The sequence below is a fragment of the Seriola aureovittata genome, chromosome 11 (genome assembly GCF_021018895.1).
Source record: "Seriola aureovittata isolate HTS-2021-v1 ecotype China chromosome 11, ASM2101889v1, whole genome shotgun sequence".
NCBI classification, from domain to species: Eukaryota; Metazoa; Chordata; class Actinopteri; order Carangiformes; family Carangidae; genus Seriola; species Seriola aureovittata.
The window spans coordinates 12,626,340-12,641,398 of NC_079374.1; the positions used below are offsets into that span (position 1 = coordinate 12,626,340).

A 15,059-nucleotide genomic window follows, 5' to 3' on the forward strand; every position below is an offset into this window, starting at 1 on the left:
AACAATGGTCAGATGTGTCACTTTGAAAGCACTGATAAATATTGCCTTTTATGTAATTTAGTATGCCAAGTAGAGTTTTTTTTAACCCAAAATATGATATTTACCTTTAACTTTAACAAAGTATTTTTGTAGCTAAACCAAGTCAAACTTTAACAACGGTGGCAGATCAGTTAGAGATCATGTGAATCACTTTTGTGAATGTCATTTGCAGCAGTTTTTTGTCCAGACTGTGTCATTTTGGAAGGCATTGACAAATATTGCAGCTTATTATGTCATTTATTATAGAAGGCTTGTTGGATATATCTTATTTATGTTGGCTGAAGATATAAAATGTTTACTTTTGTAAGATGCCCCACAGCTGGTGGGTCAACAGTCACAGACCACAGCCATTAATGTGAAATTCAACCAAACAAAAGAATTTGATTTCTCACTTTAATACTGTGAATTTGCAATGTGTAGAACTTTAGCTGCAAGAAAATGGCCATATAACATGTTTACAGTATTTTCCCACCAGACTGGGTTTTGTGGGAGAAATCTGGTGGATTACTGTGCAATACAAAACAGGAAGTAGGGTGTTTCCAGAACAAATACAGCAAATCAGAAGATTTCTGAATGGCAGATGGTGGATCAAGTGAAAGCCAGTACAGAAATTCTTTTGACGTATTTCCTCCTTAAACAAAAGAAAGAGAAAGAGTACTTTGAAGTGAAGATCCTAATTAAAACTAAAAGTAAATTGATTTATGGTGAATGTAGTCTTATATTTGATAAACTATTGCTATGATGAGATGGAGGCTTCCATCTACCACTGCTGTCTCATATTCATATAGCTGAAACATCAGCTGTATTAATGCACGATCACTGCGGCATATCACATTTTCTGTTCCATTTTCTGTTTACAGAATGAGCTGAATTCACACTAACAAGAATAGCACAAAGGTTAACACATCCTCATATATAGTGTCTCACAGTTCCTGTCTCCTTACCCTTCATCCACAGTTACACCACCAGTCATGGCCAACAACAACATTGAAATGTAAGATAAATTATAATATTGTGTGCCACTGTGGCATTGTCTGCAACAAACGAAGTACATTTTAGAGGAATGTGTATTTATTTTTCAACAGACAAAGAGGAGAAAAGATTGCAGCTAAGTCATTTCAGCTCACTCTTATGTTTAGTAATGGCAACATGAAACATTGGCTTAGCCTTATCTCACTTAAGGCATTTCACTGCTAGAGTTGTGTTCAGTCGAAGAGAGGCAAAGCTTTCTTTTCAGTTCTGAGAATAACTCGTACCCCTCAAAGGACATATTCTTCCTCTCTATGTCTTTCTCTTGAAGAAAAACTCCTTTTGTATTAAATCGTTTTAAGTTCTGCATTAATCATGTCAATGAACGTAGACATTTGAGAATGCCAACAGATCAACTCTAGGAATGCTCCTCTGATTTTGTTGGACGCTGTAATAATTAAATTGGGAAAATTTTAGCTGCTCATAGAGGTTAAAGATCTGTTATTTCAGTCTCTCTGTGGCTCACCAATGCTAAGCACTGCCCAACAAGGATTTTTCAGGGGAGTCGTGAAGGCAGGTCATCTGAAATAACATTGGTTTTTGTCACTGCATTGTCAGTCTGGGGTATCCCTGATTGGCTGCCTTATCAAGTGTTTACAGGTTTCACACCATGCTCCATAAATGTTACTTGTACCATGAAGGGATGCGGTTTTGAAAAAAGTGTGCTATTCCTTTAAGCAGAATAAGAAGTGCTTGAGAGTTTTTGGACACATGTGCCCTGATTTTTGTCCGTCAGTGTGGGGATGTTATCTCATCGCCTGACATTTTCCTTTGGCTTTCTGCACGCTACAGAGATCCATGGAAAATGAAACCTTGTGACAGGAGAGTTTTATTGACATCTCAAATGACACATTGATTTTCTCTGAGGAACCCAGCCGAGAGGAGAAAGATACAAGCCTCTTAGCTGTGTCTCATTAATTAATAAATTGTCTCAGAGGGGAAAAGAAGCGGTCTTGTAACACTGCATCTTATGTACAGTTGTGGGCTGTGTGGTGAGAAACACAACACTTCAGTGACTTATGAAACCACAGCCCATTTGTCAGTTGCAGTTAGGTTACATTTTATAATAGTACATTGCTCAACCCATTTTTAGTCTTAAATTTATTGATTAAATTAGTCAAATTAGTATATCTCAGCATGCTGCATTATAGTCTGCTTCCAAATGTAAACGTATACATCCCATGTATTAAAAGGCAATAATTGACGTTGTCGTTTTCATGTACTGTACCTCCTAAAATAAACTAAAATTGTCTCTGATGTAGGGTGGTACAGTTGTGCAGTGGTTAGCATTGTCGCCTCACTGCAAGCAGGTCCTGGGTTCGAACCCCGGCATGTTCTCTGCGTGTGCATGTATGTTCTCATACAGTAAACTTGTGATAAACTGGTGACCTGGTTGTACCCCTCCCCTGTAACCTCTACATACAAATGCCTATTTTCAATAATACTCCTTGTATGACTTGCAGAGAAAAGATACATTTACAGTTCCACTGTGGCCAATGAATCATATAATTTGTCATCACAGAGTGATTCCCCTCTGAGTTGCTATTAGATTACTATGTCTCCTAATTACTCAGTCTGAATTAGCATAATATTTCAGCTCCATCCTCTGAAAGTTTACAACGTAAAGCTGCAAGCAATTTTCTGTCACCAACTTCAGTCAGGAGAATTGATGGTCTGACCCCACTTGTCTGAAAATCACGCTTGACACTAGTACTCCTGCAGGCAATGTCAAACGAGACAGCTGGGGCTAATTCTGGATGACACACGTCACTGAGTGCTGCTAAAGATGTACCATTTGTCAGAAATAAACTAATATTTCCTCTCAGCAACAGCTCTTTGTTCTACTATGTTTCATAATTGCTGCGAGGCTGCTCTGAATGTATGCTAGACTGGAAAGATCTCTTGAGGTACACACATACACACACACAACTGTGGAACTGACATGCCCTTTGTCCTAGATGTAAGAACCAGTCTTTCCGCTAATGTGACCCAAAGAGTTCTCATAAAGTCTGCTTGGGATTTACTTTACATAGACAGTTTTGACAAGAAACTTGGCGATGCTGCCAGACTGAATTCTGAGAGGACTTAAGTGACTTGCCCACCAGAGAGACAGCCATCACAGTATACTGAGCCAGACATTCTGAAGACTACAGTAAAGTTTATCATGGCTTGCCTCGATGCCACAATCCTACACTCTTTTTGATAACATAGAGGAAAATATATTGTACTCTTCACACGGTGGACTCCACCCCTTAATTGCACATCAGTGTAGAGATTTTGATGGCATTGTACTTGCATTTCATTGTAAAAGAACAGAGGAAATCAAAGAAGAATTCCAACTATAGAAATGTGTGGGATTACATGAAAACAAGAGGTTTGAGAACTTATTGATAAATTAGTGGGTGGATTGTACTCCAGGCATATCTAAACCTGCATAAGTGCATCTATAGCATTTTATTTCAGGGTGACTGTGTTTTTCATTATAAAACAAATATATTTTATTACAATAAAGGAGATTTTCACCTGACGTTAATAGCTGCTCATGCAACAGATGAACATAATTTAGTGTACATCTAGCTATTTATAAGACCTGTACACAATAATGCAATCTATCTGAAGGTTATAACATCTCTTAGGAGTCCTATCCGTTCTTCCGCAAATGAGGATCTTAACCTCCATCGTCCCAGTATGAGTAATACTGGCTTTGAATTAATGAGCTGTGGCACCATCAGCTCGGTAGTGGAGCGTGGACTGAGCAAGTTCACTCCCTGTAGCTGAGCAAAGGGCTGAGAGAAACCAGGTTAGTTTGTAAATGAAGACAAGATTTTAGCTTAGGATGGGCAAATGTAGTGGTACACCATGCTATATAAAAACACCCTTAATTACCCTCAAAAACTGCTGGGTTATTTCTGTACACACATTGTTGGCTTGCTGATGCTAGGTGAAAGGGGTTTTAAGGGGTTCATTCGCAGCTGTTACAACACTTCTTGTTATTATCTTGGACTACACAATCAACACACTTATAGGTACCAATAAACACCAGTGCAGAAAGGTCAGAAATAGTGTTTCAGAAACATCAATTCATCTAAAGCATACAATTTAATTGTTAATGCAACACTATTTATGCTAATATTGTTTAGATGCTAATGTTGAGAGAGCTCTGAAGGTCCTGCGAAGTCTTTTCCCCCATCTATCCAGGACAGGAGGAAAAGTCTTCAGACCATTGGTGTATGTGATACGCAGGTATACGCCGTATATCCACTAAGAAAGCTCCAGAATTTCCGTACCACCTAAACATGTCCAACAAAATAGTTATGTGACATAACTTGAAATTCTGTGTTTTTGTAAAAAGAAAAAAAAAAAAACAGGTCGGGAGATCTGACAGTAAACGCAACAAACATGTCGCAGTGGCCCACCCACAGCGCCATCTGATTGGTGGACGTCACTAGTAAAAGCCGATCAACACTGAAGGCTGCCGTGAAGCATACAGACAACTACGAGAGCATTGTGCCGAAGGTAAGACAGCAGACACCACTGAAGTTATAATAAACACACCAGTCTTATACACTGAAGTTTCAACTACACCACACTCTGATAAACACGTTCATCTGCTGATCCAAGACACACCAAGCGAGAGAGAGAGAGAGAAGCCGGTGCTAACTGCTAAGCTAAAGTAATTAGCACATCTGAACAGCATGTAAACAACTGCTGAATTGATGACAGTCGCTAAACCAGCTGGAGCAGAACTGGTGCAAGTTTAAATGTACCGCGGGTAGTCACTCACTGTGATGAAGAAAACAACAATGTTAACTGTGTTCAGACAGAGCAGCAATAAACTCTGCCAGTAACAGAAACTCCAGCAATTGGAGATGAGACACTACACTGACTGCAGCATGTCAGCAGGTGAATGGTCACTAACTACTGTTACTGAAAAGTGGAAGTAAAATCACTGTGTGGAAATGTTCTCAGAAAAAGTATAAAGTAAGTCAGTTAAAATGTACTCTGAGTAAACATGTTACATTTTTTTAAAGGAGAGATGTAAAACATGTTATATGGTTATTATAATATAAGATAAAACTATTAAATTAAAGAACATCTTTAGGCTGCCAGGTGAATCAGCTCCCAGGAGAGAACTGCACCAAAAGCAATTAATTATTAATTCCAGTCAGGCACTTTGCAGCCTGTGCATACAATTGATAATTACTAATATACACTCAGGTGGCAATTTATTATTAAAATAGTTTTAGACAGTTGTTGATTCAATTGAATGGTAGCAAACCCGCAGTTTACCTACTAAAATAAAGTAGACTAAACCACTGCTTCAACCTGTAAGTTTTACTTTACTTTTTCTACTTCAGTAAAAGTGGGTGTGTGTTCTGCTTGATATGGTAATTTAGGGCCAAACTGTGAATGTAATACAAAACCGATAAATGATGTATTAAAATGTTAATGTAAAACCAAACCTATAAACGAGAGACCCAAGCGGTAAATGAGTCTAAAAAAATGTAAATGATAAAACAAAACAATATAAACAACACAAACAAAAAGCTCATTTTAAAAATTACATTTGTTTTACAAAAAGCATAAAATCCAGATGGATCTTGTGGTTACTACAAATGGAAGCTGCTAGACCACCGCACATTTGTACACTGACTTATAATGAAAATTAATAATGAAAAAAAAAGTATTTGAAAAAGAGATAAATATCTAAAATAAGAGAATTACTAGGAAAGTATACAAGTAAACATGCAGTGAAACAGTCCAATAATAATAACAGAGGTTATGTTAAAAACACTCCATGGGAGACCATTTAAGAATTTTCCTCATTGCAGTAGATGGATAAGATTAGTGGTTATTGATGCAAAATGGACCTTTGCCGTTCTTGAACAGACGTACAAAAGGAAATTCAAAAAGCCATCACAATTTAAAAACAAGATTAAATACTCATTAGTCGTGTTTCATGTCCAAATGAAAACTACTGCTTATCACCTGTTACAATACATTCAAAATATTACAAAACAAAAGCCAAGCCAAGACTTGAAATAAACTCCAAACATATTACCTCACAGCGGCCATTGTCTGCCAACCAAACACTAATGCTGCTCTATTATTTTCTCACTAATGGGCAGTGTTTGTAGGTGAGTCACTAAGGCCACAGGGAGGGAGGGAGGGAGGAAGAAGGGGGCAGAGCTGAGCTTTCAGGCCTCTCACAAAACCAGGTTTTATGCTGCCAAATCGCACATTTTCTCATCTCTATGCCATCATTTAGATATGACAGTCAGTCACTAAATCAAACCTCCTTCACAACCTCAAGTTAAGGAAACGATAGGTAAGGGTTATTAGCACAAAATGACCTTAATAGATGCTGATACCCATGGCTTCAAACCTCACTTTCCACAAGATATTGGGAGAATTTTTTCATTAAGATGTACATGGCTTCCTCATTAGATCTCTGCTCTGATCCATTGATTCTCTTCTTTAATTAGCTGGTTTACTGGCTGGCTTATTTATTTCAATTACAGGCCACTGTAAAGTGCCAGAAATATGTCGATTGCTGATGCAATATGTTGGCTACAGACAGAAGTCGATTAATGTACCATTTACTTTTTAATTCCATTATCTTCTTGCCCTTGAGTTACATCATTTTTTTTCTTTGATTGTGCCAGCATTGATTTCACCTGCAGTTTGGAATGATTCAGCCCTCTCTCCTGCCAGTTGTGTCCATTACAGCTAATTCACAAAGGAATGGTTGCACATGAATTTCAGAAAAAGTCACCTTTGCCTTTTTTTTAATTTTTTTAAAAGTAATACCACAATACCTTGACCAAGTGGTTTAGTTGCCTAACCTTCCCCATACTTTAATTCGCCATGATCATCATGCTTCACAAACCCTAATCAAGTGTTTACAGTTTCCTTAACAGCTATAACACAACAAAAATAGAGCAAAGCTCGTGAGCCACAGTGACTGACTTTGTATGTAGTCATAGGCTAGTAGTGTTGCCGCTAATATCTCCTCTACTTTTAGATTGAACACCATAACACTTGCATAACACAAGGACTTTCTTATTGCCACTTTCCAATTATTGTTGGCCTCAGCTTAAACTTATATAATCACTAACTCCGCACTTAGTTTGTATTTATATAAATAAACTTGTTCCTTATAAGCTGGCTGGCTAAAATACTTTAATCATGTTTTAGTTGCCCTGAGCTCAAATTGTAGAGATGTGTTGACAGTGAACATTGTGCAGATATGTCTGGCATGGAGAAATCTGATCGTCAACTCGCTGCTCTTTGTCAAGGCCTGAACAAGTTTGTGACTTTCAAGTGAATCATCATCCTATTAAATTCTCTTTCTATGAAGACAAAGAAATATTTCCTGCATTTACAATCTAATTAAAATTTTGGGCGATACATAAGCTCAGAACATCAAGGCTGATAATGTCTCAAACTTGTCAAATGTATCAAGGATTCCTTTAGGTTTTCCCCCCACATCCAAGATTCAGTCATTCAAAGGGTTTTTCATTTTAGTTGCAAGCAGTTTGATGTTTGAAATTGAATTTATTCCTGATGAGGGAAGCTGGGAATTGGCTGGCTGTCAGATCAGCACTATTATCTGCCTTTTAGGTTTGAAGCAAATTAGACTCGGGGTCCCCAAGGTGCCTGGACCCTTGCATACGGGTGGTGTTGAATTCTCAGAGCGTGTCACTTCCTTGATGGAAATTCGCTTTAATCAGAAGAAGATTCACGGCCCCTCTGGACTTGTTCACAGCTTTTGATTTGTTTTCAGGGCGTGTCAGATAGCACTTTTTTTTTTTTACCTGAAACAAAGAAATGTTCAAATGTTAATTACCCTGTGACATGTTTGACCGTGATGCAGGCACACACAAAATCAATTGTTATTTCGTTGTTACACCCAACATGAACACATGATAGGCCCATGAGTGATACTTTGATGTTGCAACATGCACCAAGATTATGACAGACATGAAAGTGAAAAAATAAGATCAAAAATACATGTAAAATATATGTTAATTGATAACTGCATGGTATGTATGTATCGTCTGCATTTGAAAATAAATGTGCACAATTTGTGCAGCAATGGAAATCTTTTTTGGTGTAAACACTGGGAACACCAAACACAGTTAATTAAATCTAAAATGTGTAGTTGGATAATTGGCATTGAAACTTGACATGACTTGTTTTCTTTTAATTGTGTTTATCTTCAGACGTATCCCAAAACAGTTTGATGCAGTGCCTAGGTTGCTGTTGTTAAGACACACAAAGGGAGACAATGATGTTTTTTTCTGACATATCTTGCAGAGGATCAGGAGAGGCTGTGACGCAATACAATGGGGATATCCCTGATGAGAAGGCTTTGAACATGTAAGTATATTTTTACAAACTGAATTTACTCTGGTATTGAAGCACATGCTTTAATTTGACATCAACATAAAATCTGACTCAGAGCACAATGGGCATTTTGAGCTAAACGCCAATGTCAGCATGCTAACCACATCCATGATGCTAACATAGTGACAATGCCAAAAAAGCTCATGTTAAGCAGATGTAATCTGTAACCACGATCACGTCTTAGTTTAGCATCTTAGCATGCTAACAAACTAAACACAAAGTAAGCCAAAACAACATTAGTTTTGCAAGTATTCAGTCACAAACTAAAGTATTGGATGAATTGAGAATTCGACCTGAAGACCAAAAGGTTCCCAAGTCATAAGTTCTTATTGGCAATCCATTAAACAGCTGTTCAAATATTCCACTCAAAATGTCAAACTTGCGGTGGCACCGGAGGAGAAGTCAGGGGATCACCAAATTCAGTAGGAGCTGCCCTCTGAGTACCATCATAATGCATCTGATAGTTGTTGAGTTTTTCAGTCTGGACCAAAGTGGTGGTTGACCTACTGACACTACCACCCCAAGAGCCAGACCACTAGTATGCTTAGAAATAAAACTATATAACATTGTCAACAGAAGAACTTAGTTTGTTCAGATGATTTAGTTTCAATTTTAGAAGTTGTGGAGTCTCTCTGGGGTTTAAGTGTTGTTCTGAAAAAAAAAGCAGCAGGTTCAATTTCCCAGAACGCCTGTGGGAGGCTGACCTTGATTGTTGAGCTTGCTTTAGTGTAAAATACATGATTTTTAAGTGCGGTGAACTGATTTTTGTTTTGAAATCTGTCTCTTGGACCTTGGTGGCAAAAATGAATCCCAACCCCCTTAAGACACTCGCACGCATATACTCACATAATATCATGCACACATGCATCCTTTCTCTTTTCCAAGAACAGGCATGTGTGCACACAACGACGCAAATGTAACACATGCTATCAGTGTGCTCACTTGGACATTTCCATAACGGCACAATTTGGATCTTGGTGCTCCCTCTCTGTTCCCATCCATCTTGTCTTATCTGTGTTTATAAGCCATCAGGTGTGTTGTGTCTTACTGATTCCCACAGGTAATTTGACTTGCAATATATTTTCCGAGCATCTTCCAGGCGTCCGAATAGTCCAAATCATTATGGTTTCTGGCAGATACAGAGCTAGCGAAGGATTAAAGCAGAGAGGAGCCAAGGAGTGTAAGGATTTGGTTTGTTTGTCCCAGCTGTGTTGTTTACAACCCCCTGTGCTATAGTCTGCTCAGCCCGGCACAACAGACCGCAGACAGCAGAGAGGCGTCGAACTCCAGCTTTATCTCCTCTCTCGCGCTCATCTGCAGGCGCTGTGTGTCCACCACTGGAGAGTGATTGACCACTAGCCTTAGATTGAAATTGATTGCATAAGGGCCATAACAATGAAAGGCTGTTGGTATTCTGGCAGGGGCATTGGAGGAGTGTCAAAGGATGGGATACTGCTGTCACTAGAACAACTGGGTTCTATATTAACGTATTGTCTCGTAGTCAGATTCCTAAGATCGGAGTAGGCCTTTGATCCGAGAGATACTGTGTCTCTAATTGGGTTCTATTGATCCGTCCTGCTCCTGTTCATGACGGCGAAGTCTTGATGAATGTCAGTCTGCTGCGCTGAATGAAAAACTGGAGTAACCAGCCAAATGTTGCTTCAAGTCCAGCCGGGTTGACTGCGCGATGTGAGGTGCCAGGTTCTAGACATTCAGAAAGAGAATAAAACCTGAGTGGCAGAAAAAGGCATCATTAACAGCCTGCTTTAAAGTTTCAAATCACAGTTTTTAGATGATTTTAAACCAGTTCAGGATCCAGTGTCAGTTTGTTGTCACATCTAAACCCCAATGAGAAAAAAATCCTTTCATTCCATTTTTTTTCTCTATCATTAATGATAATTAAAATAAATTGAGTGCTTACTGGCACATTGCACTGGATTTAAACAACTGATGTTAATAGGAAAGACAGGGCCCATATACACAAACTTATACCCAGACTGTCTTTTATTGATCTGCCCATATTGATCAACAAAAACACTGTCCGACATCAGTGAGCACATTTTATTGGTGTGGTTTGTTGTTTTAAGGCCTGGCAGAGAGTTTTGTTTTATTTTTTATTTGCATTAATATGCAATCACTTTTGGGAAATGCCACAACAGCTAATAAAAATGTTAAACAGTTATACCTGTATAGCCAAAACTTTTATGTGTGGTTTGAGTAAATGTTAAATGTTCCCTTTAACAGACACAGTGCTTACTGCTATGAGTAGGAATGAGAAAGGAAGGATAAACCTAATCTTGCCCTGAAGCCTGTCGAGTTTATGTTGTGTTTATCATTTTGGCATTCGTATCTGACTGTAGAGTTACACAACCATCACTTTAGATATCTTACATGGCATTCATTTCAGTTGCTCTGAGCGACTGACATTAACTAATTTGTCAACTCAGTGCATTCTTTGAAAGTTCATGTGACATTTAGAACAAGCGCTGCAGTAGTATACAAATGCATGGCATGTTTGGGATCATTTATGAAAGTTTCGTGGATCTATACCATTGACGTTGACACAGGCTTTATCTAAGAGTATCTGCCACTGATTCATTACGCTGCATTAGCTGCCCTGGGAGGAGGAAAGGGACAAAGCTTGAAGGATTGCGCTGCATATTAAATCTGTCTTGCTGAACATCAGCAGAATGAAAAAAATCCCCATGAAGATCCGAATGCAGATATAAAGTAGCAAGTCGCTGGTTGAAAACAAATTTAACTCACATGCAATCCCGGGAAATGGAGTGTAGCATAAATTGAAGGAAGTAATATGGAAGGTAAAAAAACAAGCAAACAAAAAACAGGTTAATGTAATGCCACTCACCGTATGAATGGGTGATTTCATCGATGGATTTTTGTTGCTCTGTAGTCTGCAGTATTTTAAAACACCTGCTCATGTCCCTCTGCAGTCTCTAGATGACTAAAAGCACTAAACAAAGCAAAGCATGTCAAAATAATTTGTGTAATTAAGGAGAATTACGTTATTTACACCATAATTAAATGTAATTATGGACGTGCTTTAGTGGGTAGTCTTCTGATATTTGCAGAACCTACAGCAACATAATTGACAGGTCTTGATTATAGCCAGCTAAGTATTTATACTTAAATCAAACCGCAGACCTTAAACTCCACTACCATAAAACAGTTCAGACTAGACTGGAGCTGCCAAGGCCTTCAGACTAAATATATATCATCCAAATGGTCAGGTTTAATGACACCACACTTATCTTTATGTGCTAATCTACCCAGCTTTATTGCTTTTCCCGGGCTTTGCTAGTGTTTGCAGGTTCTTTCAGGTGGAATTCCTCTCCTCACGGTGGTCCACAACTGCAATCCAATGTTACCAGAATGCTAATTCATTTTCAGTGGACCCCTAAGTGGAAAGAGTTTGTGCTTTGTTTTGTACGAGATCAGCCATGATAATGATTAAAAGGTGTGAATTGGGGCTTTTGTGAAGTTAAAAGCATTGAGCAACAAGTGTGTCCCGGCCAGGTTCATCACTATTCAGTGCCCCCTGGAAACACTTACGTTTGTGTTGGGAGGATTTGCAGCACGTTCGTGTAATGATTGGTTTTGTTGTGACTATTTGTGATGCGTTTGTGTATTTGTTTTGTTGTGAGTATTTGCAGCGCACGTGTTGTCAAATTGATGAGGATGTTTTTCTGAAGTTCTTTGTGTTTTGTCTGTTTGCGTGTGTTTTCTTAAGCTGCAGTGTGTTGAGCTGTCAGGGCCACCGAGCTCAATGCGCTGCAACTGAAGAAAGTACATGCAAATTGGCATCATCTTCATACATGAGAATAGGGAAGAATCATCAATTTGACAAAACATACGCTGCAAATACACACAACACAACCAAATATAGAAACAAGCTGCAAATAGCACAGATGACAAAGGAAGTAGCTGATATCAGTAACTTTAAAAGTCACAAAGTAACGAGCGTGTTCCAGCACGAGTTCATCACTTTTTTTGTGTCGCCTGGAAACACATCCGTTGTCGTCTGTGCTATTTGTAGCGCGTTTGTCTATTTGGTTGTGTTGTGTGTATTTGCAGCACATGTGCTGTCAAACAGATGAAGATGCTTTCTTAATTTGGTTATGCTCTGTCTATTTGCATCTTAAGGTGCTTTATTTTGACCTCTCTTGGCCACCGTAGTTTGGCTGGTAGAGGGCTGTGCTACGGTTGACTATAGAAGATGCAGGATTTATCATGGAGAAAATTTGTTTTGCTGTTTGCTGTATTTGCATACTTTAACTGTTGATCATTCTTCATTATGTAATGGATTCATTTCTCATAGTCAGTCCACGGTATGCCCCAAAGACATGTTTGTTTCTAGTGCAATGAACAATTGCTGAGATGATGAAGAATGAGTAATGAAAATATATTCAGTCTTTCCTTGCCTCAGGCTTGTGGAGAATGTGTGGGACCTCTATGGCCATACTTTACAGAAGCTTTATTGGTGAACCACATGAGGAGAGGAGTGCTGGTGCTGTCAGAAACACACAATTTTATCACACATTTTTATCATATATGTCTTTGTACTGTATGTACCTGCAAGGTGTTGTAGTCACAAATGTGACATTTAATTAGTGTCATGAGGAGTCGGACTTTAATCGACTCTATGGGAATTAATCAAATAGTGTACCACTGTCATACATACAAAACTGTGCATGTCTTTATTTAACAAATACTGAATGTACTTCTGAAGTAAGTGATTAGAATCGCACTACAGAACAAGAACAAGCTCTTGTAAAGCAGTTTGATTCCAGTCATAAAGGTAATGAAAGATTTTGAAAAGATGGATGAATCTCCACCATTATAGACCTTAATTAAAATGTATATCTTTTGGTTATAACTACTTGGTTATCACTGTTTCAGGTGTCTCTTTCATTTGGCACTGGGTAAGCCATAAATGAGGATAGTGTCACGCCTGATAGCTTTTATGAATGATGACATCGAGTGATTTTCATATTCATAAGCAGAGTGTGCGCAGTGCTAATATCATCACGCTTTACAGTAGTTTCTGTGCTCTTTGGGTGCTAGGCTGCATTGGTTTTGTGCCTTTTTCAAGACTCCTTACATAATTATGACAAGATTAAAGGTTCACATTACCACAAAGCCAAAAAAGAATGAAGAATATATATGGATTGGCTCCCATAATCAGTGTACTTGTAAAGAACGGGGGTTCTGAGTGATTAGTTTCATCTTTGTACAGCCATCCATCATGGGGAAACAGCCTAAAATTATCAAGGGTCTTGTGACTTCAGATTCCCTCCACTTAATTATGGTTTTCATGTTTTCTTTTTTTTAACCAGGGTACAATTAAGGTCTGTAAAATATCAGAATTTTTTCTAATCTGAACCTTTTGGAAATTAGATCATAAACATCATAGCATTGATGCATGACAATAGCAGATTGTTACTCTTGTCACAGTGAAATATGCAGTAAGGCCTCAGTTAATTTGTAGTGTAATCTCATTACATTAGAATCTCTTGGCTTGATTTCAGGAGATGTCTATTAGCTTTATGTGTGTTTTTGAACGGGACTTGTTCATTCTAAACGTAATTACAATTTCCAGTTAAAAGAATTATAATATAATATACAAATTTAGCATGCCATTACCGCTTAGAATTAAGAATGCCAAGATATAAATGCATTGCATATGCATTTTGTGGTGATGTGTTGTACCCAGTGGTATCTCCTGTGACCAGTAGTTGAAGTACCAATAGCACAATGTCGGCACACTTCAAGCATGCATTCTTCATTTAAAATCCCACAATCAGCAAAATGTACTTAAACTATCAAAAGTAAAATAATTAATTTTTCCTCTAGACTTTCTCTAATCTTTGATTTTTGATGAAATATTTGTCCTTGGGCCTCAAACATTTGGTTTCATATTAAACCATGTGAGAAGTTTGGAGGGGAAATGTCTCTTCTGTGGATATGCCAACATCTCAAAGACATCTGCTGCTTTTTTGTTTGTCAGTCAGAAGTCAAATTCCTGGGAAAACATTGGTTTAATCCTTAACAGTGCGATGAAGCTCATCATATATTTTTCATGTAAAATCTTAATCTGAAAAGAAACTAATAACTATAGCTGTTCGATAAATGTAGTGTTATAAAGAGTACAATATTTCTCTGAAATGTATTGGAGTACGTAGTATCATAAAATGGAAGAGATTGTCCTGTAAAGAACGAGCTTAACTGAAACTTCACTTTCAACTGCTGTTAGAGCTTCTTTTTATATTGGAATTGGTTTTAAATCTCTCTCTTCCAAAAAAAAAAGATCTTTTGCTATGTTATTGAGAGTAATTATGACATTTTATACATGTGGGTGGGCTAGTATATGAATAGAAGAATGGCTTAAACTCATTTTATTTGTTTCGCATTTTCCACCTGAAACTGCAGTCTTATTATGTTGGAGGGCTTTGTGAGCTCCGCTATCACGAGCCTTATGCTCGTGTAACCAAAGGTGGAGTGGTCTCAGGTGGAGTCCATGCAAAAGCAATTTAACAAAAGCTCTACAACTGATTTAATAAAAC

At 38.1% G+C, this 15,059-nt stretch overlaps 1 protein-coding gene across 2 annotated transcripts in view; it reads left to right on the plus strand.

Annotated features, from left to right (window-relative positions):
- Positions 1–4,503: 4,503 nt before the first annotated feature.
- LOC130177548 (glypican-6-like) overlaps positions 4,504–15,059 on the plus strand; it is a 102,138-nt gene continuing 91,582 nt past the window's right edge. The window contains exons 1-2 of one of the 2 annotated variants that reach the window (XM_056389398.1): positions 4,504–4,584; positions 8,389–8,451. The gene's annotated coding sequence lies outside the window, so the exon portion shown is untranslated. The remainder of the gene's footprint in view (positions 4,585–8,388; positions 8,452–15,059) is intronic. The other variant, XM_056389399.1, reaches the window with a different exon arrangement.